Genomic DNA, 15,864 nt, shown 5'->3' with positions numbered 1-15,864 from the left:
AGTCTTCTATCTATCAGTAAAAGTTTATATATTGGGACACCAAGAGAAATAGCAACCCGAGGGGCGAGTGGGGTAGAAGCAGACAGCCTCATTGGGGATACTACAATTCCAAGAGTATCTAGTTTCTTCCACCTCCAGCATCCCTGCCTCGCCTGTGGAGAAGTGTGGCTCAATGGTTAGAGCGGCAGACCCTGATGCAGAGGTCTAGCCCGGGACCAGGGTTCAGTTCCCGCCTCAGCGGGTCTTGGGCTCAATTTCCTCGGACCTGATAATTCTCGCCTCGGTGCCTATTCTAATCATGGGTCCAACTCTGGGCAATAGCTTGCTTAATCTCCACAACGGCCCCCACAACGCTAGGATGCCTGGCTTAACCGTAGGGGTTCCCAGGAGTGGGCACTTCACAGGGAAAAAGCCAGGAAGAGTTCCACAGCAGTATTCGTACAAGCGCCGAGAAACCCCAACTGGGGTCGATTCGTGCGCTATACAAGTACACTACATTTTACAACAGAAGCCTTAGACTCCTGCAGCGCTGGACAACAAGATAAACAGAAATCTGGATGGAAGAACAATTTGTAGCCAGAGGGACTACAATTCCCAGAGTACCCTGGCCCCTTTAACCTTATCAGTGTTGAAATTGGAAAAAAAGTTACTCCAGATACCCATAAATTGGGGGTCAATGTGTAGCAGAGGAAAGGAGGGGTGAAGCTTAGAAAGCAAAGTCTGTAAGTCAACCTATGCATTTTTCTAAACTATATGCTGCAAATAATTTGGCAGCAAGGGCAAGTGTGACAGTAAATCTTGCCTAGCTTTACTGGTCACAAACAGGCTGCATTTTTTAAATATTTGTTTCTATTTTAAATTTTTTTATTAAAAAGAAAGATTTTTTTAAATACAAGATTTTTCCCCCTTTTTATAAAAATAGCCATTGATATACATAACAATTCGATTCCCTTTTTGGTGCTCCCTCCCTCTTGGATACCCAAAAGGATTAGGGTTGGTGTCATAACTACATTCAGTCATAGCTTATCTCTGAAAAAAAACCTATTTGACTGAGAATCATTGAGAGAGACGCACAAGTTGCGAACATATGGACCATGTCTGCTTTATGAAGGGCACAGCATGGACAACAGGTTCCTTTCCCTTTACCCCACTTTGGAATATGGTATGGAGTGTAGTATAAAAAGAACCAGGATTTATAAAATTGGACCTGCTGTTTAGCTGACATCAATGCTGTCTGTGCAGTTAAAAAGGCTTGATGGAACAAGATACCTGTGATGCCAAGTTTAACTTGCCACCTTTCTGAATAGTCCTCTATGATATCATTCATCATCTCATTTAGTAGGCAGTATATAGTCCCAATGCAAGGGGGGACTCCGTTGCTTAACTTCTCCACCAGTTCGTTTTTTACCATTTTCCCTGACCCTCCCCATTTTTTCTGTAAAAAGTCCCTTATCTGGAGGAATTAAAAAAATTCTGTATGTGTGAGATTAAACTTGGTCTTAAGTTCATCGTACGCAACAAAGCCTAGAGCCGGATAAAAGAACCCTATTTTGGTAATCCCAGACGTTGACCATACAGCCATGTAGGAATCTGAGAATATCTCTGGTAGATGTGGGTTGTCCTGGAAGTCAACGAATAGGGACCCATGTTTTGTAGCCTACCATGAGGGTCTTAAATTGAACCCTTTTGCAGTACCCCATTTCTAGTTGGCATCATAGGTATTCCCAGGCCTCGGTGCTGAACAGCAATTGATACAGTGAGCGAGGCAACAGTGGATCATCATTGGGGGATCCCGCAAAAGGATTGTAGAGTGTACTAACGCCGTGGCCCAGTAATATAGCTTTAGATTAGGGAAGGCCAACCCACCACGTTCTTTGGGAATCGTCAGCCCTTTAGCTGATCTTCTAGGCTTCCAGTAGGCCCAAATGAATTGAGAAAATATATTTTCAAATGTTTTAAACCAATATTTAGGGAATGGATGGGGATAGCTATCATCAGGTACAGGAATTTGGGGAAATAGACCATTTCTATTAAATTGCACCTACCTACCAGCTTTAAATGCAGATTATCCAACTTCCTCATATTAAGCTTAGTTTTTTCCTCCACAGGTGTTAGGTTCTCCTCTACAATGATATCCAAGTCTGCCTTAATTATAGCCCCAGATAGTTAGCACTGTTGACTACCCTACTGTCCGTTATTGTGATATATTCATTGATGACTATCTGCGTTTTCCCCCTATTCAGGGAGCACCCTGACATCTCCCCAAAGGCTGCAGCTTCTTCCTCCATAGTTTTCATGGGTATATCTAGACATTGGTGCCTGGTAAGGGTGAAAATGGGAAGACAGTACAAGGACATACCACACAGATTTATATTTACCTAGAAAGTTGCAAGGACCAATCCCGGCAAAGGGTTGGAAAGAAAGGGTTCCCGACTAGACAAGAGCCAACAGGTCAGGACAGGTGCAGGACAGGACAGGACAGGTAACCTCTTCTAAGTGCAACACCAGCGTTACAACCCTCTCTGATGCTACTCTCGGACCCCACCGGATGGATCGATTCTTCTCCATCAGCAAATCTCCCGATTCGTCTGTCAGAGTGCTCGACCAGCCCTCTGCTATCGATTCTCATTCAGCATACGTTGGGTCAGTTACAGGTCTGTGACAAGTCGGACAATCTAACTGACTCAGCCTACCTTAGGTATTTCCAGGGTATGTACCACCCCGCAATGTTTCAATATTCATGTATTACCTTCATTTGATTGGACAGTGGGACGGGGAGAGGTCATCACACCATACTAGTATGAATTCACTTTTCCTTGACTTAATTGTTTTCTGTTCCCATCCATAGTTTTATTTCCCATGCTTTTAATCCACCCAGCTTTACAAACCAATAATAGTCCCTATTACAAATATACAATATCACTCTCACCACCTATGTGGATGTTCGATCGAAGCTTAATAAGTATCAAAGCACAAACACAATTCAAAATACGTCAGAGGAGCACTGTACTATGTATCAAACAAAACAAAAATTACTTTTAAAAACATCAGACTTTTAATATAAAAAGAGGGATTAGCTTCCACAGTTTTTTTTAAAAAGTACATTACATATACAGAAAAAACCAAACAGTCGACGCGGCGTTTAGGTGCTTTAGTGATGTGACACCTTCTTCAGGACGGTTTTCTCTAGTCTATGCAGACTAGTAATCACTCTTTAAAAGAAACAACAAATCCGCTTTATCATTTGTGTTGTTGCTGATCCCGATGTAGGCTTCCGGAAGCTGTACGGAATTGGAGGCAGGGAGGTCGTGAATCTATCTGAAGGCCATTAACAAATTTCATATATAAAAAGCAGTGGTCCAGGCAGAATCATTCTGAAGTGTAATCTCCCAGCACCAATTGAAGATAATACACTATAAATCCGGACATGACTCATCACGATATGAGGAAGTTGTGATTTATGAGCTCAAAAGCTAACTAAAAAATGGTGGCCATCCTACGTACAGCAATCAATCAATCAATCAAAACATTTATAGAGCGCGCTACTCACCCGTGAGGGTCTCAAGGCATACACACTACATATGACTGTTATCTAACAGGTTGCTTGAATATGCCTACATTGGGATAAGCAACAACGCAAATGATAATGCGGATTTGTTGTTTCTTTGAAAGAGTGATTACTAGTCTGTATAGGCTAGAGAAAACCGTCCTGAAGAAGGTGTCTAAAGCACCGAAACGCCGTGTCGACTGTTTGGTTTTTTCTGTATATGTAATGTACTTTTTTTTTTTTAAACTGTGGAGGCTGATCCCTCTTTTTTATAATAAAAATCTGATGTTTTTAAAAGTAATTTTTGTTTTGTTTGATACATAGTGCAGTGCTCCTCTGACTTATTTTGAATTGTGTTTGTGCTTTGATACATATTAAGCTTTGATCGAACATCCACATAGGTGGAGAGAGTCATATTGTATATTTGTAATAGGGACTATTAATGGTATGTAAACCTGCACCCTGTCCCAATTGGATTTAGGGGTACCTCCTTTTGTTTTATGTGACTTTAATCCACCCAGCAACATTCACATAATTTCGTATACAATGTATCAATTTCATTGAGTCTTTTTCTTCCCCTCTCCGGGTCAATAAGTAATGTTCTCAGGCGCATCGCTGGTGAGATAAAACTTAGCACCTTTTCAATGACATCGGTCAAGGCCTTGTAGCATTCCAGCACATGCCCATTCAAAATTTCAAGATGGCGATACCAGTCACCCTTCAGGCCCAAATTCGAGCTAATAGTAAAATTGAAAAATACATATTAGATATGAAAATAAATGAATGCACTGTATACCACTTATTTCTACTCTATCCTATTACTTTATTTTAACTATGGCATTAGCTGATTAGCAGAACACACAAGATTTAGTTTTAGCAGAACCATATGTATTAGCATGTGAGGTTTAAAGCGGCAATTTTAGGCACTACTGCGCAACTGCAAAGAACTCCCACCAAAAGAAAGACGCCATACTACATAGATGCAGTTTCTGCATGCGCAGAAGAGTTCCCGTGTTTTAAGAAGCCATCTTAATGCACTCAAATTATTCGTTAGTAAAGCACATTTAATAGCTTCCCTAGATACAGAAAATGTTGTGTTGTGCATTATTAGTATTCACAAAACATGTTGGTTAACATATTACATGTTATTTCGAGAGGATTGAGTCTAAGCAAGTTTCTTTACGTACGAAACCTTGCTCCATCAATCCCCTCTTTGATGGCAATAAATGCCATCATTAATTATTAAACCAGATGCCAACTTTAGCAGTTTCCCATTTCAATTTGTTCTATTACTTTAGTATTTCCTTTTTCCCTTTTCTTCTGAAAACCTTTAATTCCCGTGTAAATATCCCCTTTCACTTCTTCAAGTTGTATTTCATTACATTTTCTTTTCCTTTCCTTTTCATTCACTGTGTACCATTTTCAGTGTCTGCAGCACTTGCACCAAATCAGTATCATCAATACTAATAGTGTTATTCTCATTATTGGCATCAGTATTCAAACTAAAATATTTCTTCCAACATTAGAAAACCAACTACCTAAAGAAGAAAGACCATCAGTTAGCCTCCACAGGCACTATCAACCTCCTGTGGTTTAAATTCTTCCTCCAGATTCATAATAATCCTAACATATCCCCCAATTTCAATTCTTTTGTCAGGTATGTAGGTGCAATAATGTTGCGCCTTCAACATTTTACAGACTCCGCCCTCTTTTGCCAATAATATGTCTAGAGCAAGTCGCTTTTTCAAAACCATAGATCCTACCACAACTAGTTTGGTATTGATCAATAAAAATCCTCTAGCAGTGTCAGTCGATAAGCGATCAACCACTGTAGACAATTTACAAATTATTTGTGTATTCAGAATTACTCCCTCCCACTGTAGGTATCAATGCACTTAATATATCTCCTACAATTTCCGAAAAACTAGCCCTTTTGTTTCATGTTAGTCCATTATTTTCTTCATTGCTTCTAGTGATTCTTTTCACATGGTACACCTTTGGAAATACTATTCCAAAATAGCAACTCCCATACAAATGATCAGGCAGCTTAAAGTAAGCTTTATTTCCACAAATGTAATAGACTGCAGGAAATACTGGATAAGTTCCCCCTTTTAGTCCCCAATCCCCAATTATTAGTAAGTTGTGTTCACATTCACTGGTACCAATTAATGCATTGTTATACTCTGCTTTTAACCAATGGAGACAGTTTTTCCCCTTCTTTTTAAAGTCCAGGGACATAGCAGCATGAGTCTTGCCAGTTGCAATAAAATCCTCCCTCTCAGCACATTTGGGTATTTGAGGTTTTGGTTCAGTAGCCCTTCTATGGAAATCCTGTCTCCTTTTCTCAACTAAATTCAGAAATATCTTTTCTTCTTCATGTAACTTGCATGTTAAATTATCTTTATCTGCTGCAGCGATATCTATAGTTTTCATTGTTAGAAAATATTCACCCATGAATTGCGAATCTCTACTGCTAAGGACAGGGTTAATGTTTCAATGCAGGGTTATTTCAGAAAAAAATCACATCTAGGTTAGAATAATAATATTGCAATTTTCCAGTTCTATAGAATAAACTAGCTAAAATACTACATGAAATATCATATGTCAGTGGTAAATGATGATATGGCACTCCTTCTGCTTCTGATGTCGGCAATTTCATGCAAATATATCAATCGCTAACTTCTATTGTTTCTACATAATGTACTAACAGATTAGCGGAAACATTTAAATCCGTCTCATTTCTATTTATACTGTGGTGTAATTTTTATTTTTTATTTTTTTTATTTGCTTAAATTTAAAAACAGCGCAACAGCTACCCCAAGGGGTTTCCTGGCGCTGACAGCAGAGGCAGGAAGAGAGGGAGAAAGAACTATTGATTGAAAAGCCAAGTTTTTATGGATCTGCGGAAGGCTAAAAGATCAGTTTGAAGCCGAAAGGGAAGAGGAAGTGTATTCCATAGAGTGGGGAAGGGATAAGCAAAGGAGCGTCCTCCCATGCGAGATAGTTTAATTCTCGGGACTTGAAATTTGGCTAATGTAGAGGATCTGAGTGTAAGGGGAGGGACATAGGGGGTGGCAAGCTGTTGAACATAATCGGGGGCTTTTGCATGCTTGATACGGAACATGTAAGTGAGAGCCTTAAACTTTACTCGATTCTGCACTGAGAGCCAGTGAAGGTTGATCAAAGAGTTGGAAACTGAAGTGATTTTAGGAGCTCGGCAAAGTAGTCTGGTGACAGAATTTTGGACTCGCTGCAGTTTACGTGTTGCTTCCTTAATAACACCTAGATAAAGGATGTTACCGTAGTCCAGCCTAGACGTTACAAGGGCTTGGACCACGGTACGCTGGGTGTAAGTGGGGAGCATCCACACTATCTTCCTCAGCCATCTCAGAATGGTGAAACAGGTAGCCGCAACCCTGGTAACTTGCTGCCGCATAGATAAAGACTCGTCTACAATAAAACCAAGGTTGCGTACCTGAGTAGCCGGCTGAGGGGGAGGGCCCATATCAGGAGGCCAGTGTTGAGGGCCCCAGAGACTGCGATCCTTACCAAGGATAAGGACCTCAGTCTTGTCGCCATTTATGGCGTTCATCCATGTCATGACTTTGCTAAGGCCGACTCTAAGGGCAGAAGGTTCAGAAGGCTTGTCAGAAGACAAAGAAAAGAGAATCTGAGTGTCGTCAGCGTATGAGAAGAGCGACAACCCAGATTTTTCCACTAGAGCTGCCAGAGGTTGAATATAAATATTAAAAAGCAGAGGGCTAAGAATTGAGCCCTGGGGGACACCAAAAGGCAACAAGTGAGATTTGGACTTAGAGGTGGACAAAAAAACCTGTAGAGTGCAATCAGAAAGAAACGAATTAAGCCAGCTGGAGCGATGTTCCGGGGGGCAGGATTTTGAGCCCCGATTCCCGGCCAGGCACGGACGGCGCAGACGGGCTTGCCTTAGGCGTGCCTTCGGCGCGCCCGCTGCGCGCGTCCGCTGCGCGAAGACTTGCCCTCAGACATTTATGCAGAGAAAAAAGGGGAGGGTGAAATAAACTAGCCCGCTGCCTGCTCGACCGTCCCAAGATGGCGGCAACTTCGGGAATAAGCTATCTCCCGGTCCACCCCGTAACCCGGCCTGACAGCGCCTTATCAGCTGTCAAATGGGTGAAAGAAGGTGAAGTGCAGATTAAAAACAAAATAACATGTAGGCAGCAAAGTATTCAGCGCAAGTGCAAATGCTAGTGCAAATGATTAAGAAACTCCCGGCTTCCGCCTCAGGAAATGACTAATAGGCTGCGCAGGCGTTGTAAGCAGCTTTTAAGTGGGGAGGGCGAAATAAAGTAGCCCGCTGCCTGCTCAACCGTCCCAAGATGGCGGCCACTTCGGGAATAAGCTATCTCCCGGTCCACCCCGTTACCCGGCCTGACAGCGGCTAATCGGCTGTCAAATGGGTGAAAGAAGGTGAAGTGCAGATTAAAAACAAAATAACAGGTAGGCAGCAAAGTATTCATCGCGAGTGCAAACGCTAGTGCAAATGATTAAAAAACTCCCGGCTTCCGCCTGAGGAGCTGACTAATAGGCTGTGCAGGCGCTGTAAGCAGCTTTTAAGTGGGGAGGGCGAAATAAACTAGCCCGCTGCCTGCTCGACCGTCCCAAGATGGCGGTCACTTCAGGAATAAGCTATCTCCCGGTCCACCCCGTTACCCGGCCTGACAGCGCCTAATCGACTGTCAAATGGGTGAAAGAAGGTGAAGTGCAGATTAAAAACAAAATAACAGGTAGGCAGCAAAGTATTCAGCCCGAGTGCAAACGCTAGTGCAAATGATTAAAAAACTCCTGGCTTCCGCCTCAGGAGCTGACTCATCTGTCTCATCTGGTGCTTCTAATTCTACTCTGTCCTGCTTAAGGTTAGCTATCTTTCCATGTGTATTAGTGTCATTCTGTTTACTTGCAGTCATTAGATAAGGTATGGATATTGTCAGTCCTAACCATGCTATGAGCACTATGAATATGCTACATATGCATATTCTACAACATGTCTTTATATAATTTCTTTTCGGTTTTCCAGCAGCTCTATTATCAGCCATTTCTGACTAAGGAGACGTATTCCCCTCTTTGTAGCTTATATGGAATACAAATTATAAATTTTAGTTTTTTCAAGTTGGTCTCACATCTTCTTCAATTCGATCAGCACTTAATTCTTCAGCACTGTCTCAAGTTATTTCTAGATTCTCAAAGTCCTCAAGAATCACATATGTCCATTCAGGACCCTTGAATGTATTATTCAGTCTTTTCAAACGTGGACTTCTCCTTTTAGCTTTTTCTGTTGATGGTCCAGTTTGACTTGTTACTTCATCTACTTGGTCTGGTTCTTCAGTTACTGTCTTAGGGTGATATTTCAGTCTTTTAATAACACTAGGCCAAGTATCATCTTTTCTGAGTCTTTTAACTGGCAGTGTGCTTTCACTTTCTTCAAATGCTCTTTTGTTTTCGTTAATTGGTGGCACAATTTATATACTTCTGTCTCCAGTATTCCTCTCTATCCGACCTTGTCCAGGGCTTATTACCTTTGCTGTTTTTGCCTGGATGTGTTCCTCTATTCTATTCTTACCCTGTTCAGGAATTTATTTTGCTTCGACTTTGTTCTCCTTCTTCTCCCTGAACTCGTTTTTTTTGTCCTAACTGGTCCTGCTCAGGTCTTCCTGATTCTTGATTGTCTTCTGCCTGGGCATTTTCTCTTGTGTCTATCTGTCCCTCCTCAGACTTGTGATTGTTGCTTCTATTTTTGTCTGTCTGAGTGTATTGCTCGTTCCTTATCTGGTCCTCCTCAGATTTGTTGTTAGCTTTGTTTTCTGTAATCTGAGTGCATTCTTCTATTCCTGTGTCGTCCTCACAATCACTCTGTCTGTCTAGATATGTTAGGCTTCTTATTCTCACAGTTATTTCAGGTATGTCCACTATGGGATCCAGTCATACTGACTAGTGCTAGATTGTTCTCGGTCAGCTACTTCAGTATCTATTACTTGTGATTCCTCAGCTGTACAACCATCTGCCCTTTCAATCACTTCAGCTTGTGGTGATTCAGTTTCAGCAGGTGGTGGTATTCGCTTTGTGTGGCTGGCATATATCCAATTAGGCAATCCTGCACATTTCACAGCTATTGTTGTAATCAATATAACCTGATGTGGCTTTTCCCACTTTGGTGCTAGGCAAGATTCTCGAGTGTGCTCTTTCACTACTACCCACTCACCAGGATTCAGGTCATGTGCATGGTTTGGCTGCCTGGCAACAGCGTCTTCCCCAACCTGGCGAGAGATAGATTGGACTTGGTCAGCCAACTCTTTGCAATATTCTAATACCAATGATTGCCTCATCACCCTTCCCATGAGTATCTCATGGGGACTCAAGCCTGTATTCTCGTCTGGAATGCTTCTGAGTCCCATCAGGACACTCCAGTGGGATGGATGCACACACCCTTCCCAGTCTTGACTTGATTGGGCCATTTAATTGTTCTACCACGCCAGATGCCTCTGGGCGGTATGCACAGTGCAGCTTTTGTTCAATTTAAAAGGCTACACAAAGTAATCAAATTATTTAATTATTAAAGTGAGACCCTCTGTCTGACTCAACCGGTACTGGAAAACCGTATCTAGGATTGAGTTCTCTTAAAAGGAGTTCGGCCACTGTCAAACTGTCATTTCTTCTGGTTGGAAATGCCTCCACCCACTTGGAAAATAAACAAACAATGACAAGTACATATTTCAACCCACGACAAGCAGGTAACTGAATGAAATCAAACTGGAGTCTTATGAATGGACCTTCAGCTTTCCCAGGACAAACTACAGTTTTTCTGCCTGCGTTCATTTGTTGACAAATTAGGCATCTTTGGCAAAGACGCTCTGCTATATTCCTGAACCTTGCATTAAACCAATCTTGTCTGAAAAGTCGAATCATTGCATCTCTACCCATGTGTGTATCTCCATGATACATTCTAGCCATGGGTGCAAGCATACAGTCTGATAGCACAGGTCTTATAATAAATAAATTATTATACCATCATCATTTCTTCTCTGACAACCTATTTTCTCCCATTCCTCTTTCTCTTTTAGTTCTGCTTCATTTTGTAAATCTCTTACTTCCTCCCATGTTACAATGCCCCCAAGTAGCATAAGTTTTCAGCTGATTCCACATGCATCAATTTGCTTACTGCTATTTTATATTTAGCACAATGTTGGACCACTTGGTCCGCATTACGATTGCCAGCTGCCACTTTGTTGGTTCCAGATTGGCAAGCAGCACACTTGACCACAGCCACTTCTTTTGGCAATTGAATTTCTTCCATTAATTCCTCTACAAAATGTCCATTTTTTATAGGGGTTCCTGAAGAAGTCATGAAATCCCTATACATCCAAAGTTGGCCAAAGTTGTGCACAACCCCGTAACCGTACTGACTATCAGTGTAAATGGTTGCTTTCCAATTTCTCCCAATTTTGCAAGCTTTGATTAAAGCTACCAATTTGGCTATTTGTGCAGACGTGACTCCTGGTAAATAGGATGCTTCAACTATTCCAGCCAATGTGCGCACACCGTAAGCAGCACCAATCCTCCTTCCTCATGGCGCATGCACGAGCCATCTACAAACACCTCAAGTTCTGCTTCCTTTAAAGGTTCTTCCTGTATATCTGGGGGTGGTTTGTTACTTATCTCAGTAAGATCAAGGCAATCATGTTCAACCTCATGTTTTACTTCCTGGAAAGGTGAATCAGGCAACAGAGTTGCGGGGTTTAAGACAGTACATCTCATTAACGTTACATTTTTTGCACCGAGTATAACTCGCTCATACTTAGTCAGCCAACTAGGAGTAAGATATTGGGTACGAGTTTGCGGTAGCAGAATCACAACTGCATGTGGGACATATACTGTTCAGGGTGTCCCATTACAATATATATTACTTTGTTCCAAACTCATGCAAGTTGCAGCTACAGATTTTAGGCACCCTGGTAATGCCGATGCCACTGAGTCCAAAGTGGCAGAGAAGTATGCCACAGGACATCGCATCAGGCCATGTCTCTGCGTTAGGACTGAGAGAGCACAATTGTCTCTTGCATCACAGAATGATGTGAATTCTTTAGAATAATCTGGCATACCTAATACAGGTGCTTCGCATTGACAGTTTCGTAATTTCACAAAAGCTGTCATGCTTTCAACATCCCATTCTACTGGATCTCTTGCTCTTTTCTATGTCATTTGTATCAATGGTTTAGCAAGTACTGCAAATCCCACAATCCACTCCCTGTAATATCATACAACTCCGAGAAACATGCTGATTTCTTTCTGAGTCCGTGGTAATTTCATATTTCTGATTATTTTGATTCTTTCTGAAGTTACTCTTCTGACCCCCCTTTCTATTCGGTGTCCCAAATATTTGACTGAAGTGATACAGAATTGTAATTTCTCAGGTGACACTTTATGTCCACCTTCAGCCAGGTGATTCAACAATGCAATTGAATAAATGACATAATCATCTCGGGTCTTGGAGGTGAATAATAAGTCATCTATGTACTGTACCAAGACAGATTGTCTGGGAAACACCAAAGATTCAAGACACTTTTTCAAAATCTGATTAAAGATCGATGGACTTTCTGTGTACCCCTGTGGAACACAATTCCAAACATAAACATGCTTGTCAAATTTGAATGAAAATTAAAACTGACTATCTGGATGCAATGGAATGGAGAAAAAGGCATGGCATAAATCAATTACAGTGAACCACCCTGCACTCCAGGGTATCTGATATAGGATCACTGCTGGATTAGGTACTATTGGGCAACATGGTATAACAATTTTTTTTTTGTGCAAATCTTGGACCACCCTATATTTTCCTTTTGGTTTCTTTATGCCAATTATAGGTGATTAACAGGGACTACTCATGATTTCTTTTAATATGCCCCGTTCGACCAGTTGTTCAATTTCTGCTGCAACACCTGCTTTTATTTCTGGGCTTATTTTGTATTGTCGAGTCTTTGGGTAGACTGCACCTTCTTTAACAGTTACTTTTACTGGGTCTACATTTTCCATTAATCTTACTTCTTTTCTGGAAAAATCCCATACATCAGGATTTACGTTATTTTGGATCTCTTCTGGTAATTCATTTTTAACAGTGTCATTTACTGCAGTTCCCTGTCTGGCTAACATGATTTTATATACTCCGTCTTCATCAGGAGTTTGAATTGCAACACCATCTGGTGTGCAAAATATTGAGCAATTCATTTTGCACAACAAATCCCTTCCTAGCAAGTTTACAGGACTCAAGTCGCAGACTACAAACTTATGCATTTCTTTAAAATTGCCAATACATACCTCCATTGGTTTGGTAATGGGGTCCTAATATGTTTATTAGAAACGCCCACTACTTGGATCGCTTCTCGAGAGGGGTAGGTTTGGGATGTCTGCTGTTCTCAGAGTAGAACGGGTTGCACCAGTGCCCAATAGAAATGTAATGTAATTTCCCTCAACTTTAGCCTCTATGTCTACAAGCAAGGATGCGCCAAGTACGCATTCCTCTTCCTCCCCCTCTGAGGCACTGTCATAAAGTCTCTTCTTCAAAAAATGTATCATGTGAAAGAAACTGTTGGGTAACAGAATTTTTCCTAACACTTCCCTCCCGGAATCCGGTGTCCACACTGTACTTGGTTTGACTCACAAAATCTGGCATAGGGGTAGGTGGAAATTGATTCTGTATTACCTTTTGCGGTGACCTCATTAGCACCTCATTCTGTGTCTGTGGATTTAAGTTTGGATTTTGGACATTGTTATTCCGGACAAATTTACACTCGTTTTTCCAATGCCCCAATTTTCCGCACCCGTGACAAGGAAACTTTTTCTTTGCCTCTTCTTTGTTCATTCGCACCTCTTGGTTTACCCCCACTACCTTCGCCTTGTCCTTCTCCTTTTGCTTGATTACTTGCCGGATTACTGAGTTGGAGTTCTTGTTGTTCTGCTAATTTTACTTGGGCACACATTACCCTTTCATCCATTTTCTTTCGTCTGTTATCAATTTAAACTCCACAGTATTTTGCATACTTGAGGATTTCATCAATAGGTTTTGCCTGCCAACATAACTTATGCTCTTTAATCATTTGAGACATGTGGGACCTGAGCCCAGCCACAAAAAGATATACAAAATGTGTCATATATTTATTATCAATGTTTTCCAACCCACTGTACTGTTTGAATACCTGTAGAAGGCGTTCATAATATGCATGTACAGATTCATCTTTCTCCTGGGTTGTTCTATCTATTTTAATTCAATCGGTTTCCTTTGGAGGGACCTTTCTCTTCAAATAAGTTATTACTTGGTGATATTTTTTCATTACATCATCTGATGGGGTTCCTGTTTTTGCATCTCGTGGGTATTCATCATTAGGCCAATCTACTGAAATTTTACATTCCGTCCATAAGTCAGCAGGAACAACTATGTCAAACAAACCATCTAAATCTTTTATTCGCACTTTTGAAACCTTCACAAACCTTTCAACTTGCCTGTACCATTCTACTGGTTTTTCTCCAAGCTTTGGGAAATCATTTGTAAATGATAAAGGGCCATATGTATCATTCAAAATTTCGATCGCAAACGCCGAAATTCACAGAAATTCGGCGTTTGCGATCACAATTTAGTTCAGTGGGATATATGAATGGAAAACAGCCTCCCAAAATAATGATTCGCAAATTTGCGATTCCCTATTTTGTGTATGCATTTAAGGAATCGCAAATTGCGATTCCTTAAATGCAATGTGAGAGGCCCAGAAAAAGTGTAATTTGGCCATAAGGAATTGCAAATTACCACCAACTTCAAGTTGGTGGTAATTTGCGATTTCTTTGAAAAATGCACTTTTTTGCAATTTTCAAAGTGCCATGAGGGCATGTATGTGTGCCACATGTGCATACATGCACATTTCAGGGATGCAACAGGAGAATCGCAAATTAAGAATGTCTTCTCATTCATTCCTATGGGCCTCCAGGCCCATAGGAACGAATAGGGAGGTATTCCTTAATTGCGAATCGCAATTTGCAATTCGCAATTAAGGAATATGTAGGATTCGCAAAATTATTTGCAAATCCTTCATACATAGCGTTTTGCGATTCTCAAATAGCAATTCGCAAAAAATCACTATTTGAGAATCGCAAAACCAAAGTTTCATAAATATGGCCCAAAATATCCTGTCGGGACCATGGAACATGTACATAATCTCCTCCTGAAACTTTTCTCATTGGGCACAATCTTTCAACCTTTTCTGTTTCTTTCACTACATATTCAGATATCGTCCGATTTCCCTGCGATTCCCCCTTTTTCTTTGTCCATCTGGCTTTCCATCTATCTAAGTCTCCCCATTTTTGTAACAATGTCAATAATTCTTTTATCTGTAATTTTCTTCCTGACACATTCATGTTTTTTTAAATCTTTGTCAGAAAATTCTGCTCTATATGGTTTTTGCAATACTTTAGATTTACCTATGTCAATTCCCATTTCTGATGCCAAATTCCTCAATTTTTCATGAAATATTTTTGTATTAAGAGTGATACTCTGTATATGAATAACAATTCTTCTACTCTAAAAGAATTTAATCTATCTAGCCCCACATTCCCTGCTATCATTTCTTGCAATTCTACCCTTAATTTAAAGATATCTAATACTTTTGGCTGTGATTTTGGCTTTTCTATGTCTTGTGTCCATCTCTCTATTTCTTCACGGGTTACTACAGTGGCATTCCTCGTTCCTGTGGATGTTTCAATCTAAACCTCTCTGGAGCACCCAAGAGTAACTTTTCTGAACGAATAATTTATTAGCACTCTTATTGGCTCTCTTATACGTAAATCCATTAAAGAAATCACTGACTCACACTCACTGGTCATCAATTATTATATTTTCTTTTCTGGTTTGCGTGTTTGGAGTAGTCAGGACATGAGTTTAGGGACCAATTTGCTTATCCCCATATAAGGGAACTACAGAACCTATAGTTACTGGGAACGTCAATGCTTCAGGGCTTGTATTCAATTGCGTTATTTTCTGAATTAACTCACTTCTGTTTTTATTTATTGCTTCTCTTTCTTTTTCTTGTAACACCTTCTCTATAATATGTTCATGTACAATCTGCGGAACCAAAGGAGTTATTAGAAACGGGCACTAGGGGTAATTCTATTTGTTTCTTCTTGGTAAGGTGGAGGATTTTTCATTAAAAAGTCTAAAAAGATAATCATTCTCAGAATCTCCACTACCAGTCATTAAGGGCCATGTATCAAGCTACTTTTTAGTCGCAAACTCTGCGAAT

The sequence above is a fragment of the Lissotriton helveticus genome, chromosome 7 (assembly GCF_964261635.1).
Source record: "Lissotriton helveticus chromosome 7, aLisHel1.1, whole genome shotgun sequence".
NCBI classification, from domain to species: Eukaryota; Metazoa; Chordata; class Amphibia; order Caudata; family Salamandridae; genus Lissotriton; species Lissotriton helveticus.
This window is presented reverse-complemented; position numbering follows the sequence as displayed.